General features: G+C 39.8%; 1 protein-coding gene across 1 annotated transcript in view; it reads left to right on the plus strand.

The window, feature by feature from the left end:
* The window catches only part of LOC311521819 (uncharacterized protein), a 132437-nt gene that overhangs the window by 93605 nt on the left and 23751 nt on the right, over window positions 1–15081 (plus strand). The window contains exons 12-13 of the mRNA XM_084630465.1: window positions 9125–9184; window positions 10628–10693. The gene's annotated coding sequence lies outside the window, so the exon portion shown is untranslated. The remainder of the gene's footprint in view (window positions 1–9124; window positions 9185–10627; window positions 10694–15081) is intronic.

Raw genomic sequence — 15081 nt, forward strand, 5'->3', positions numbered from 1 at the left:
TTTCTCGCTCTCTCACTCCTTTCCCCCTACCCCTAAAATCAACATTTACAGCAAATTCTGTAGTCTATCCAGGTAACTTTTTTCATATTAGTACATGAGTCTGTTCTGAACCTGCATATGATACAATCCATCTTGTCCATGCTACAATAGTTAGAGACAAATTAAGTGAGTTAATATTCCAACTGTTTTATTCCGCTTGTATTTTTTGTATGTGGCAAAGTTACCTCATGGTGAGTGAACTGTGAGTGTATTTAATTTTGTGGGCTAACCAAGACAGTTTAACCAACATCCAAATTATAGGTAAATCAAAAGGAGTACTTGTGGCACCTTTTCTTTTTGTGAATACAGACTAACACGACTGTTACTCTGAAACCTGTCATAGGTAAATCAGTAAGTCTTACTCTAACAAATGCCATAATCCTGTTCCTTGCAGAATCATATGGAAGAACACCAAGTCAAGCAAAATGCATCAGATTAAGAAAGAATTGCACTGGCTTTACAGGGCTACTACTGGTGGACAGGAATAGCATCCATGTTGGCTTTTTTAACCTGCACCTTATTTCCTTGGTACTGAACTTAACTTTTTTTCAATATATTTTGTGTGCCTCTCTGTGTGGCCGTGCTGTTGGATCCACTGCCACGCAGATCAACCAGCCATTGCTTAAAATGCAGTAGGGCACAGTAATATGTATCCACCATGGTTAAGGGAGAGGGGAAGGTTTCTTCTTGCTACACAACCCTCCCTGCAATGAGTCCAACTACTTAGGCTGGACTGCTGGTAGGAGAGAAGGACATTTTGCCCTTAACCTACAATGCCAATATTGTCAAAGCTTTTAATTCACATTTGTAACTACCAGCCTTGAACAAAGAATGGCATTTAGATTTAGTAAATATGACAAAGAAATGCTTGTAGGCCATGGTGTTGAGTGTGTGCTTTAAAGATCTGGATAAGATTAGAAAGACAGGCATGTACTTAAGAAGAATGTAGCATATTAATAACATTAAGTATCTTTATTTTGTAAAGCATCTTGCGATGTGGTGTTTTTTGTTTGTGGGGTTTTTTTTTAGCACAGACTTGTTTAAGTTAGAGATTTCCGCCATTGCAAGATGGCCATTGGTTTAACTGCACTACAAGAGCAAATCACTACTGAAGAGAGACAAAACCACTATAACCTTTAATTTGCTCTGATGCAGCTTACTCGTGCTTGAAATCAGGGTGCAATGCACTGGGGCTAATCACAGCTTCCAGCCACTTTGCCTGTCTGCACTAGGGTTTTGCACCGTGTAGCTGTACCAGTGGCTGGCCACTGATGGCTGAAATCCCCAGTGTAGCAATGTTTTCTCCTCTAATTTACATATCTAATTGACAGCTTATTAACAGTTCATTAGGAGCACTGAAACCTATGTGACAAAAAAAAATAAACTCAGTAGACTTGAGGGGACTTAGGCTATAACTGTAATTACAATGAACAGTCAACCAGATGCAAATTTCTGGTCAGTAAACCAGACTGTATAGTAAGATAGGTAAGCAAATTTACACTTTTTGTTAGACTCACATATAAAATGTAAATCAATTGGGGATTTTATTAATCTATTGAGAGAGTAGGTTTGTCACATAAGTGAGCTCTTTAATTCCCCTGGACAAGATAGTGATCTAGTTAGAAAACCAAATTTCTTTCAGTGGGAGAACTCATGTGAGTAAGTACTACTCAATGTGAGTAAGTATTGCTGAATCAGGCCTTCAGTTTGGGTTTGAGGATGTGGGGCCTGGGTCCAAACAAATGCTTATTCTGTTTTGCATCATCCTGTTCTCTCAGTAGCTTAATAAGATGCTGATCCCCCAATCGGCAGCACATGGCCCAACGGGTGACCAAAGTTAATGCAGTTTTTCACTGGTGCAGGTGTGCACCTTTTCATTGATCGTCATGCAGTCAGTTGAAGGATTGGAACTCAATATTGTATGTGGTTTGAAGGTTTCAAGGGGAACCTACTCACTGATCTCAAGTTGCCTCATTAATGTGTTATCTATTGGGGACTGAAAAAGGCAATTATAAATAATACATAGAAATCTTATTATACATAATGATCATTGAAAGGAAAGCAAATCTTAAATATGTATATTTTAATGTCTTTAAGTCTTTTTTAAAACATATTTGAACCTCCATAATTCAGCCTCAGAAGAATCCAATAGTGTATGGAGCATCGTGTGTGCAGGTTTATGAAGTGTGGAATGTCCAGTCACTGAAAAACTCTGAACAGAATGAATGTTCCTCCCTGCTCTGTCATCAGTTTGGGGGGGGGAGATCTAAGATACGCAACTTCAGCTATGAGAATATCTTAAATCGACTTAGAATCACTTACTTCGCATCCTTGCGGTGCGGGATCAATGGCCACCGCTCCTCTGTCGACTCTGCTTCCGCCTCTCACCATGGTGGAGTTCCGGAGTCGACGGCAGAGGGATTGGGGATCGATCACTACCTGCCAATCCGGCGGATTGTGTAGAGATGGCCTTAATGTGCATCCTCATTAGGAAAACAGGTGGATTTTTACCATGTGTTAACTAACTCATGGAAAAATCTTTGTGTGGATAAGGCAGTTACCGTTTTAACATGTTAGTTACCATGTGTTAACTAACATGTGGAGGGAAAAAAACCTCTTTGCCTCTTTGGGACAGGTGTCGGTGCAAAGTGCTTTGTCTTTCTCTCCTGTTCAGCTTTCCTACAAAGGCCTCTGGGCAGCTGAATAACAAAGGGAGTGATCAGTGCAGTAGCTGAGACAAAAATGTCTTTGTGTTTTCCATTGAAGAATAGTAATAGAAAATACTTCACATCGGAGATTTAGATTTAAAAGTTAGTGGAAGTTTAATATAGAATGTTGATGCGTGTTTAGGTGCTTGCATACATTTCTTCAGATATTAGCATATCTCTCTGTGAAACATTTGAGCTCTTGCTCTATGTTTAAAAACTTTTTTTTCTGATTTCTAATTAGCTATTCCATGGAGCAGTGTCAGGATTTTGAATATCTGGGGTTCAGTCTGTCTTTTCACACAGTTGTCAAGGGATGTTACTGTATGTGATAGGTCCTGTGTGTTAAAATGCGTTGAGGGAAAATTTTCTTTAGCCAAAGTATTCTGAGTCCAACGGTCGTCACAACGTTCCTGATGGATTGAAGTTAATTGTCTGTGATGCTGTTGGGGTTAGAACTGGACTCTGCAGCTTCCGATCAAATGCTCTTCCAGTGAGCTAGCTAAGGGAGCAGCATTTCTTGCTACCAGGAGTATGTTATGTCACTTTCTATTTCTAAATAGCATAAACAGTCCAAACAGTTTGAGATTTATAAATGTATTTTCCCCACATCTAGATGGATATTTTTAAAAAGGTATGTGTAGTGAGGCGGGGTGGCCTCCCAAGGACCCGGAGTGGAGGACCCCCACACTGAGCCCTGGTGGGTGGAACTAGGGACTAGTTGCACCCTCCCCCAGGAAGTGGGTGGGAGGAGCAGGAAGTATAAAAGGTGGCCCAGAAAGCTTAGTAGGGAGGCAACCACCGGAGAGACCAGACGCCTCCTGTGGCCTTCCGAGCTAGGAAGCAGCAGAGGGTGCTAAGGGAGCAGAGGACTGGCCTGGGCCACTGGGGCCTCTAGCTGATTGATACCTGAAGGAAGCCCAGACCGCTGTCAGACCTGACCCCAGAGGGAGAGGACGACTGGCCCAGACCACTGATGGACCAGATCCCCGAGGACTTGCTCGCAGTCCTGGAAGCCGCCATCAACCTCAACCCCTCCTCACAGCAACAGGTACACCAAGAAGGAGAGTGTGGAAGTGGCCCAGGGGTAGCAGACCCCTGTCTGGCCGCAACGTTGACAAAGGGTGAGTCAGCGTGTTGCGGCGTGGATCTCCGCTGACACAGTGACAAAGTGCTTTGTCACTCTCAGGGCCCTGGGCCGGGATGCAGTGGAGCGGATGGGCCTGCGTCCCCCCTGCCACCCCAACCCAGGGATGGCAGTCTCCCTTTCCTCAGACTAGAAGCCTGAGCCTCAGACTCTTTGCTGCCCTGCCTTAATCCAGGGCCTGGGCTAATTGACTCTTTGTTTGCCGCTCAGTCTGAACACAGGCCTGGGCCCCAGCTGTGAGCGGAGACCACTTCGTTTCCCCACGGTGGCCGACGTATCAGTAGCATAGTGAGGCGGGGTGGCCTCCCGAGGACCCAGAGTGGGAGGACCCCCACACTGAGCCACTACAGTATGTTAAGAGCAGCAGGTGATTCTTAGATAAAATATATGTCCTTGACCATAGAGACGGAAGCCCTGCAGAACTCAATAGTAATTGCATTTTTTGTGACTTATAACCTGTCCATGGGAACTTGTTGACGACTAGGATTTGAATGTTTTGCTACAGGCTCACAGCTTTCTCCTGTCCTTCAGTGTGTTCAGCTCTTCTGATAAACCATGTCTCGTCATTCAGAAGAAGATTATATAAACGAAGATGTTAAATTTCTACTACAGCCTTGTAAACTTCAGATTTAAAGGTCAACTTAAAGGAGACATCATTCCTGCTTCTTTTTGATGTAGCACTTTTGGGGTGATCTTAATTGGTGGGATGAGCAGGGAGGCTGTTGATGATGGTACTTAGCAGTTCACAGCTGCTGGGAACTCAGTGTAATACATTACTGAGTAAATACTTGGTCATAAATTATCTTTTAATACTACTAGATCTTACTCTAAAAATTATTCATGAAATAAACTGTTCAATTTAGCTTGATGCTATAATCTATTACAGTGTTATCATACCCATTAGGGCTTAAAGATACTGCTTGACACCAAGAAATTATGGCTTTGAGTGAATTATGGAAGAGAAGCAGAGAAACAGAATACTTCTGGGTCTGTGGCAAAATTGCTTTCCATGGATTGAACTAAGGAAGTTGAAAATCTTGTTGTGAAGTTGACCTCATTTCCAGAGATTGGATTGGGCTGCTGCTTTTTACTGTATATTTCTAAAGTAATTGAAAAAAAATGTTTTTTTTTCCTTTTTGGTTTTTATATCATGTCTATCTCAGTGATACCTAAACCCTGAAGTTTGAATTTTGTCTGGAAAGGTCTTAAAGTTAGGTTTTTCAGGTGGCTGACCATGACTTTGAAGCCCTGTGGAATCATGCTTTGGGGGAAATTGCCTTGAAAGGTTGTTTTTACCCTCTTTACTGACCGCCATCTGCTCCAAGGATTATTTCCTTTTTCATCTTACACACAGCAAGCTTGTTCCTTGTTCCTTGGGGCACTGGGAGGAAGAGTTTCCAGCAGCAGTTGCCATAGGGACTTCCCATGACCCTTGGGCATTCTGGAAAGCGAGAGAAGCAAAATGAAGGCTGACAAAGGACATTGCCAGGCAGAATTGTGCTTAGTGAACTGTCCCCAGTGCAGGTCAGAATCTCTCTGTTCTGGACTGAACTTCATAGCTGCAGAAGAAGCTGGTTCAGTGTGTGTAAGCAGACATGGAACCTTCATGCAGTCCCCTCCTCCCAAAACTCTTTTAGCAGCAAGGTGTATGATAGGAAGAAACCAGAAGCTAAGTCTCTGGGCCATACTTGAAGGCCTGGCTCCAATAGTCGTGTGTTAGGTAATAGATCTGTTCTTCCAGATTCATACCAGAAATACTGACAGCGAAACTTCTTTTATAAAGCCTTTTACTCTTGACTCTCCAATTTGGCTGAATGTATCAATGTGAAAGCAGAAAATGCCAGAATTTGCAGAAATTGTAGCCTAGGGTAACTCCTCCATTGCTGATTGGTTGGGAGGAATTTACAGAACCTTATTTTACAGGTAGGAGAAATTTCTGTTTTGCCGCAACAAAGAAAGAGGATTCTCACTTCAAAGAAACTTGTGAGCCTGTTCCGCTGTTACTTAGAATATGATGCTTATTTGAAAACATCAAGCTTAAATTGGCCTTCTTAAATTCCCAATCAGTTCAAAATGAATACACTGTTCTCCATTATTTTGTTTTGTGTTGCTGGGTGCTGTTAAATAGCTGTCACATTTCCTCCCCACAAATGGCTACATTTTGGTGGTGGATCCTCACTTCCTCTTGTCTTCCTGAACTTCCCAAGTGCAATATGTTGTGGTCACATTCTCCTCCCGCCTGATATAATGGCTTCACATCAATTTGTACATCTCCAAATCTCATTCAAAACATCCATCGTGATTTTCAAAGTTCTGTGCCGGTGGCACCTCTAACCTAATTCCCATCTGCTCCTTCATCTGCTTACTTCACTCCTCTGAGTGGGCAGAGGCTACTCTTTCCTTTCTGTGGCCCCATGTCTCTGGAATTCTTCCCTTTCCATGTTGCCCCCTGCTCCTGCAACAAGATCCACTGCTGTTCTCTCATTTTTTAATTGACATCTTAAAAGCTTCTTTTTCTCTTGTTTATGATTGGCTCTTTGGGCTGGCCTACACTGAAAACTTACATTGGCATAGCTACATCTCTCAGGGGTGTGAAAAATTCACACACCCGAGAGATTTCGCTTTGCTGATCTAATCCCTGGTGTAGGCAGTGCTAGGTTGATGGAAAAAATCTTCGGTTGACCTAGCTACCCCCTCTCGGGGAGGTGGATTAACTATGGCAATGGGAGAACCCTTCCCATCGCTGTAGTGAGTGTCTGCACTGAAGTTAAGTGCTGACATACCCTCACTCTGGAGCATTTTTTGATATTGTGTTTGAAAGACTTAGATACAACTAAATTGTATTGTGTATCGTACTACAGTTAAACTTGGTATTTGGTGTTCTAACATATGGGACGGGTATTTCAGGAATATGTTTTACCCTGGAGGAGGAGGAGAAGAACCGATTCAATTTTACTGTTTCCTCGAGGATGACGGATCATTACTCTTTGTTCTGTTGTTGTACAACACCTAGCACAGTGGGGATCCTGGCTGTGATTGGGGCTCCTATCATAAATAATATATAATATTCTCCACCACACAGGACAGCCATATTACAATCATAGCTCAATTACCAGTAGATACGTTTTTTTATAATTATTGTGAAAGCCCACAGGAGAAAATTCTGGTACTTACCTGTCTGAAACTGTGATTGTATTCCAGCTATCTCCTTAACTTACACTGACAACACATGGAAGTCCAAAAGGGAAGTATCACAATGATCCTGAATGACAAATAATGATCTCTCACATGTGGAAGAATGCATAGAATATCAGTACCACCAGAATTTAAAAACCACGAATATTGCACTTCAGAGAACTAATCAAATTGATTTTAATATGTTCATGTTCTTTGTGATAAAAATGTCAAAGTTCAATATTTTTTAAAGCAGAGAGAGAATGTGAGGGTCAGGCAGGGAGGCAAGATTTCACTGTGACAGGCAATTTGAAATACAGTGATGTAGGCTGATTTTTGTGTGTGTGTACATACTTCTATGCACAAAGGTAAGTTAACATTTAAAATTGCACAATGATTAATAAATGAAATTTAAAAAGAAAATGTTTAAAATAGCAAACTTGCTATATTGCATTTGAATTGATAACATAATAAAATAGAGGCAGTGACAGCTAAGTATGGGGTCTCATAACAAAAATGGGAATTCTGTGAGTCATGTATTCGATCAAAACCAGACTGGGACTAACCAGATGTGTGCATATCATCACAGATCAGTTTGCTAATGTTATTTCCCTTTCTCCATTTTTGTATGTTTTTTCTTCTTATATGGCAAGGCCCTCTGGATAGGGACTGTCTCTTTCTGTGGTTGTACATCTAGTACAACAAGGCGCTTGGTCCTGAGAGGGGCATTTGGAAGTTACTAATAAAATTCGTTGGGAACTTTTCAACCAAACAGTTTTTTTGTCAGAAAATGCTGAGTCTCCCCCTTTCCCACCCTATAGCCCAATGGTTAAGACACTCACCTAGGATGTGGGAGACCCTGGTTCAAGTCCCTACTCTAATGAATATTTCATTATTTATACAAAGTGGAACAGCTCCAACAGGAGAGATTGACAGAGACCACCCCAAAATAGTTATGGTGCTTAGGGCACTCACCTGGGATGTGGGAGAATGGTACAGCAGGGATTTGAGCCTGGGTCTCCTACATTCTACCTGAGTGTCGTAACCCACAAGAATTTAGGCATTCTGGTCTCTCTTTGTTTTCTAATGAAAAACTTTGGGAGGAAGCCAAGACCTTTCAATGTGGAACAGGACAATTTTTGAAATCTTGAAAGTTTCTCAGGCATTCCTGATAGCTCTGCCTCTAACTCACTGAGTGGCCTTGGGTAAATGACTTCAACTCTTAGTTTCTCTGTGTGTAAAATTGGATAATACTAAATTACCTACAGCACAGGAATGTTGTAAGTAGTAGAGAGTGTGTTTGAAAAACACTATATAGGAACTAAGTATTATTAATACTAACACACTCACTAGTTTGTTGCACAGCTATTTGTCCCCTCACTCATATTCACACTCAGAGACACAGCACATAACATCATTAATTATACTCATTGTCCTTGGTGGGGATTAAACTGGCATAGTTTTAACATTAGATTGACAGTAATAGCCTGAAGTATAGATCAGAGGAGGGAGCTATCATGTACAGTGTGCCTCCCTGGAGTAGAGGAGCAAGAACGAGCCTTTTAGGATTAACAGATCGCTAATGCATGGATGGAGAATGATGGGTCCCATTCTTTGTAGATGAAGGGCATCTTAGACCTAGATGTGTTCTGATCAGTTACAGAGTAAGACAAGGCAATATCCTATTGTTATGCTGCAGGAATTTTTATGCTAGTTCCATATTATGCACCATGAATCTTAACAATAACAAGTGTGTCATTTTTCTCTGTACAGTTCCCTTATCTGGTTTCTGGAGGTAATGATGCAATTATCTGAGTCATTCATTACATTTCTCACCAGCCTTTATCAGTAATAAATATTAAAAAGGGTTATATATTTTATTGTTTCTTTTTCCTTATTCACTAGAGTTGCTTTGGGAATATTTTCCTGCTCTAGTATTTCCAGATAAGGAGCAGATATACTGTAACAGGAAGCACTATCCCAGCATAAATTTGCAGGGAACATATGATGCCAAAACATTATTCCATTTCTATCATTGTAATTTTTCTATCTTAAACAGCCTTAGTCCAGCTACATCTACATCTCTGATTATTCAGATTGTACAGAAGTCATTCCTCTTGTAAGTATTTTTTTTCACAGTTTTGTATCATTGAGTATTTACCTTAAAAACCTTCTAATTAGTCCCTAGGTAATTAGATTATTTCACAATATTCCTTTTACATCTCCATATTTAGTAGGGATACAGCAATTCAAACATTGCATTATTTAGTTAACTAAGACAATTGGAAAGTTTTACGGGAGACTGCTGTATATAATTTATCTTGTATGCATTAGAGATCTGAACTAAATTCTTAGCTTTCTATTAGTATAAAGTCTCCATTAATACTGCAAGTGATAATGGCTAGCTTTGGAAGCAGTACTTAATGCCCTCATTTTCAGATAGTCATTTTCATCAGAAGAGAAGTATGAGCCTTATTAAAACAACCTGAGTTTCTGATATCCTTAAAATCAGCTTTCAGTGTCCTCACCCTGAAGGAGGTTCATATAATTGACTACAGAAAGTCTGCGTAGTATTTACAGTTCCATATATGACATGGCTCACAAAAGAAATAATCCTATTTTATTCTAATAATTTTCACTGAAAGGGAACATATCATGGAGAGGCAGCCAGTTTAAAGAATGAGAGACAGACGCAAAAATATTTTAATCTTATTTGGTTTTTTTCCTATATATATTTGTTTCATATGCACTAACGATATGAGTTTCATGGAAGGGTGGCAAGAAGAGATAAATTGAGGAAAAAAGAAAGAGGGAGATTAAAGGAATGGAAACATTACATATGAAAAACAGAATTAGTAAGTAGTGCTTCCCCCAAAAATGCTCTCATTTTTGTCCTTCCTGTTTTGTAACTGCGTATGATTTTCTCATATGAGATTGCTTCTGTTAAGGATTTGGCCAATTTCTTACTGTTGGCATTACTTCAGCTTCCAGTATTGGAGTATCATTAAGTTGGCTAGTATTAGCCCCATGATACATGTGGATTTTTTCCCTTCTTTTGATGCCTTTCTCATTTAAAAAAGAGAGAGATTCCTACATCAGAATAGCACAGAGGAAGGTGCAATTTGAGGATATGCAGCGTAGCGGAAAGATAAGCGTCAAGCAATATGAGGAGGGCTGGAGATAATCTGGTCAGGAGCATTTTCACGGAAGTGGCAGTAAACCTTTATTTATTAAGCAATAAAAATATGGCCAATAAAAAAAATTTCTGCCAGTGAAAATCTAGGATGACCCTGATTTTATACTGATATCCTAATCCTGTTTCTTTTTTAGTTTTACAGATTTCAGCAGTGATCTTTGTTTCTTGTGGAGAGCAGGTTTCGTTAATTGGCTTCCAGAGCTGGTCACTGCTCCAAAACAGAATTCTGCCCTCTGACTAATGCAGAAGATATAGAGAGGGCCATCATCTCAGAAGCTAGGCAGGAGACATTTGGAACATATATGTCTTGATTATAACTTGTCCCATGTGACTAATTCTCCGTTCCATTTTTAATCTCTGTTTCAGGTTCTCAGCTGTTGTAGACTGGAATAGCTCCATTGAGTCAATGGTGCAGTGCTGATTTAGCACTAGGTAAGGATTTGGTCCCATATTTTTGGAGGTCAAGGAAGTCAGAATTGCACTATGGGATGAATTTGCCCCATTTTATCCAAACAGCCACAGAGCAAATATAATGCCAATGGAAGAATACTATGCCCTTCTGTTTCAGAACCATAATGGTGTCAAAGAGAAATCTGTTACAGTTTTATAAGCTTGGTATTGTGGTCAGAGAACCCTTGCAATTGTAATGTTGACAATGGGTAAGTTAAGGACTAAGCAGTGCTTGAATGGAGAATACCATTATCTTTGTTGCCTGCATCAGCCTCTGTCTTCATATATATATATATATATATATAAAGGTATATAATGTCTTCTGCAGTTTCCACAGTGTGCATCCGATGAAGTGAGCTGTAGCTCACGAAAGCTCATGCTCAAATAAATTGGTTAGTCTCTAAGGTGCCACAAGTACTCCTTTTCTTTTTGCGAATACAGACTAACACGGCTGTTACTCTGAAACCTGTCTTCATACAGTATTGTAGCTTTTGTTGGCCTCAAACCTCATTCAACTGTCTGGACCTGGATCTCTTTCAGGCTAGTCTGTGCCTGAATCCAGACCAAACACAGAAGATTTGCAATGAGTTGTAATGCTACCTATTTCTGTTCCTCCCCTATAATTCCTAATCATTAAGAACTTCAAAGAGAAAAATCACTTGCTCCCAAAGGTGATTGAAACTTGTAATTTTTATTTGCTTGATATGAAGTTATATAATCCTTCAGCACATCACATGATTGTCCTATGGCATTAAGGTATTTGTACTCATGAAAACTGGACCATTTGTGATAACTGCATTTTTTCATTGAGTGTCTTTTAATAGCAGAAAGGGATTTTCTCATGATTAAAAAGGAAAATGGGTGGCAAAATAAGGAAGAAATTCTTGTTACATAAGATGATCCTCTGGAAGCCTAATTGCTTAAAAAAACCAAACAGGAGGTATGTGTTCTAGATGTTTACAGGTTGAACATTCCATAAGTATCTTTTAAATAAGAATGTTTGCACTCTTGAGGTAGCTAATTGCTGAAGCATCACAGCCATTTGTGCTGCCTCATTTTCCCATGGGATTGACACTCACAACAGGATTATCATTGATAAGAGTGTCACAGTAGGGACTCAGTGTAATTTGCTGGCATATCAAAAATAGCATTACAGTACCTATATTTGCACTTGTAATATTTCACAAGCAATAATTGTTAAAATTGTACTTTTTTTAAACCCAGTCATTCCCCCCCCCCTTTATGGAACACCAATGAGGCAGACTGACTTGATGGGTTTTTTAAAAAATGTATTCAATGTGTAATGGATTTATTAACCAAACCCTTCACCCAAAGTTAAAAAATGCATTGTAATTAATTATGTTTTACTCTTGGTACATTCTCCAAGTTGTGCAACTAGTGCAAATTGGTTGTCTTTGGTGGAGTTACACAAGGAATACATTTGGTTCTCTGTTCCTATCACACATTCTGTAAGAAACAAAGAAAAACATTTGACTTTCTAACCTGTTTCACTTTATACAATTATAGAATGTGGGTAGTATGTCAGTGAAAAAATTTTCTTGCATAAAGGTAACTTCAAAATTTCTGTAAATTATGCAAACTACATAGTGAAACTCATTGTCTGCAGCTCTTCAGATTATCTGAAGACATAACTGTTGATGCATTCCAGGGATGATATAAAATACATCAGAGAAAAAGAGATCATTAGCTGGTGTAAATCGGTGTAGCTCCATTGATTTAAATTGAGCTCTGCTGATTTTACACTAGCTGACAAGTGTTCATTTGGGTTATAAGGAACAAAGGAGGTAAGTCTGTCTGGCTGCTACTTTTCTACAGATTGAAGAAAGCCTTTACATCGCCACCTTTTAAAATGCATAGTAATGCATGTGAACACCTTTTAATTTGTTTCTATCAAAGGGTTCTGTTTGCAAAAGAAACAAATTTTGCCCAAGCAGGAAATACCCAAGAAGGATATGGAAACATTATTATTTGTATGATGTTTATATGAACCCTGCTACTTGAACATAAGAACGGCCAGACTGGGTCAGACCAAAGGTTCATCAAGCCCAGTATCCTGTCCTCTGACAGTGGCCAATGGCAGGTGTCCCAAAGGGAATGACCAGACAGGTTATCATCAGTGATCCATGCCCTGTCACCCAATCCCAGCTTCTGGCAAACAGAGGCTAGGGACACCATTCCTGCCCATCCTGGCTAATAGCCATTGATGGACCTATCTTCCATGAATCTATCTAGCTCCCTTTTGAACCCTGTAATAGTATTGGCCTTCACAACAGCCTCTGGCAAGGAGTTCCAGAGGTTGACAGTGTGTTGCATGAAAAAATACTTTCTTGTGTTTGTTTTAAACCTGCTACCTATTAATTTAATTTGGTGGCCCCTTGTTCTTATATTATGAGACGGCATAAATAACACTTATTTATTTTCTCTATACCACTCATGATTTTATAGATCTCTATCATATCACCTCTTTTCCAAGCTGAAAAGTCCTAGTCTTATTAATCTCTCCTCATATGGAAGCCATTCTATACCCCTAATCATTTTTGTTGCCCTTTTCTGAAACTTTTCCAATTCCAATATATCTTTTTTGAGATGGGGTGACCATATCTGCACGCAGTATTCAAGGTGTGGACGTAACATGGATTTATATAGAGGAAGTATGATATTTTCTGTCTTATTATCTATCCGTTTCTTGATGATTCCCAACATTCTGTTTGCTTTTTTGACTGCCGCTGCACATTGAGTGGATGATTTCAGAGAACTATCCATAATGACGCCAAGATCTCTTTTGTGAGTGGTAACAGCTAATTTAGACCCCATCATTGTACATGTGTAGTTAGGATTAGGTTTTCCAAAGTCCATTACTTTGCATTTATCAACATGAAATTTCATCTGCCATTTTGTTGTTCAGTCACCCAGTTTTGTGAGATCCTTCTGTAGCTCTTCACAGTCTGCCTGGGACTTAACTATCTTGAGTAGTTTTGTATCATCTTCAAATTTTGCCACCTCACTGTTTACCCCTTTTTCTAGATAGTTTGTGAATATGGTAAATTGGACTGGGCCCAGTACAGATCCCTGGGGGACACCACTATTTACCTCTCTCCATTCTGAGAACGGACCATTTATTCCTACCCTTTCGCCTTAAAGAACTGGAGAATCACCTATCAAACCCAATTCTAAACAAGTACATATATGCCAGATGTTTAAAACACGGGGTCATATCCTCAGCTGTTGTAACGGTAGTCAATGGAACAATATTGACGTACAGCAGCTGAGAATCTGACCCATAACGCTCAAACCAGCCAACTTAAGCCTCCATGGTTCTTGGCCAATGAAAGTTTCCTGGGTTTCACAACTTGAAGATGGCTACTTTCTATTCTGAGGTTGTCCCTTTCTAGACATTCCATTGTTTTCCCCATTCTGACCAGGCCAATTTCAGACACTGGAGAGTAAATAAGATGGCAGCTTGTAAACTAGGAAAACTTTTTAAAAAGGAACCACTGCTTGAACATACTCTTCCTGACTGACCATTCTCTTTTGGAGAGGAGGAGGGGAGCCATTTTGGCCCCAAGATTTATCCTCCAGCTTGCTTTTGTTTGAAAAAACAAAGCAAAGACCTAAATAAAAGGGCAGCAAAGGGGAGGAGATGGCCTCTCGGCACACATGTACTCCTCCTCTGCCTTCTGCCATTTGCACTACCCAAATGGCCACAGATATTTGCTGCTGGACTGGGTCCTTTGTTTTTAAAATGAGTTGAAGCCTCTTTTAAATGAAGTCTAATTGATATATTGCATTTGTGATGTTCTTATATTGGACTAAATTGCACATAAAAAGATATGGTGCACTTGAATATCATTTTCATTTTGCCATTGAACTATATTAGGGACCCTTTACACAGCCAGACAAATGCTTCCCATTACTTTATGCTCAAAGGCAACATTGAAAGTGACCTGGAACAGGCAGGAACAGACTTTTTCCTCCTAATAGGATATGAAAGTTTTATCGTATTAGGAATTTTCTGTCATGGCAAATTAGTATCAGGTCATATTAACATTCATTTTTACTAACATACAATGAAATGTGCTAACGTGACTACACTTTAGTATTGTATGGGGGGAAAGCACCAACTGATATGCTATTAATATGATGCAATATAAATATTCCAATACCTCTGTTTTATGATGGATGGGAAGAAGTTGTCGGGTTTTGTTTGTTTTTTTAATTTTACTAGACCAAGAAGTCAGCTTTTTCCACTTTTTTAAAAAGCAACACTAATTTTTGGGTGCCCAACTTGAGCATCTTGGGCCTAGTTTTTAGAAGTGCTGACTCCCCACATTTCTGGTTGAAGTCAATGG

Source organism: Lepidochelys olivacea, assembly GCF_965140295.1.
Source record: "Lepidochelys olivacea isolate rLepOli2 genome assembly, chromosome: 6".
Taxonomy (NCBI): domain Eukaryota; kingdom Metazoa; phylum Chordata; order Testudines; family Cheloniidae; genus Lepidochelys; species Lepidochelys olivacea.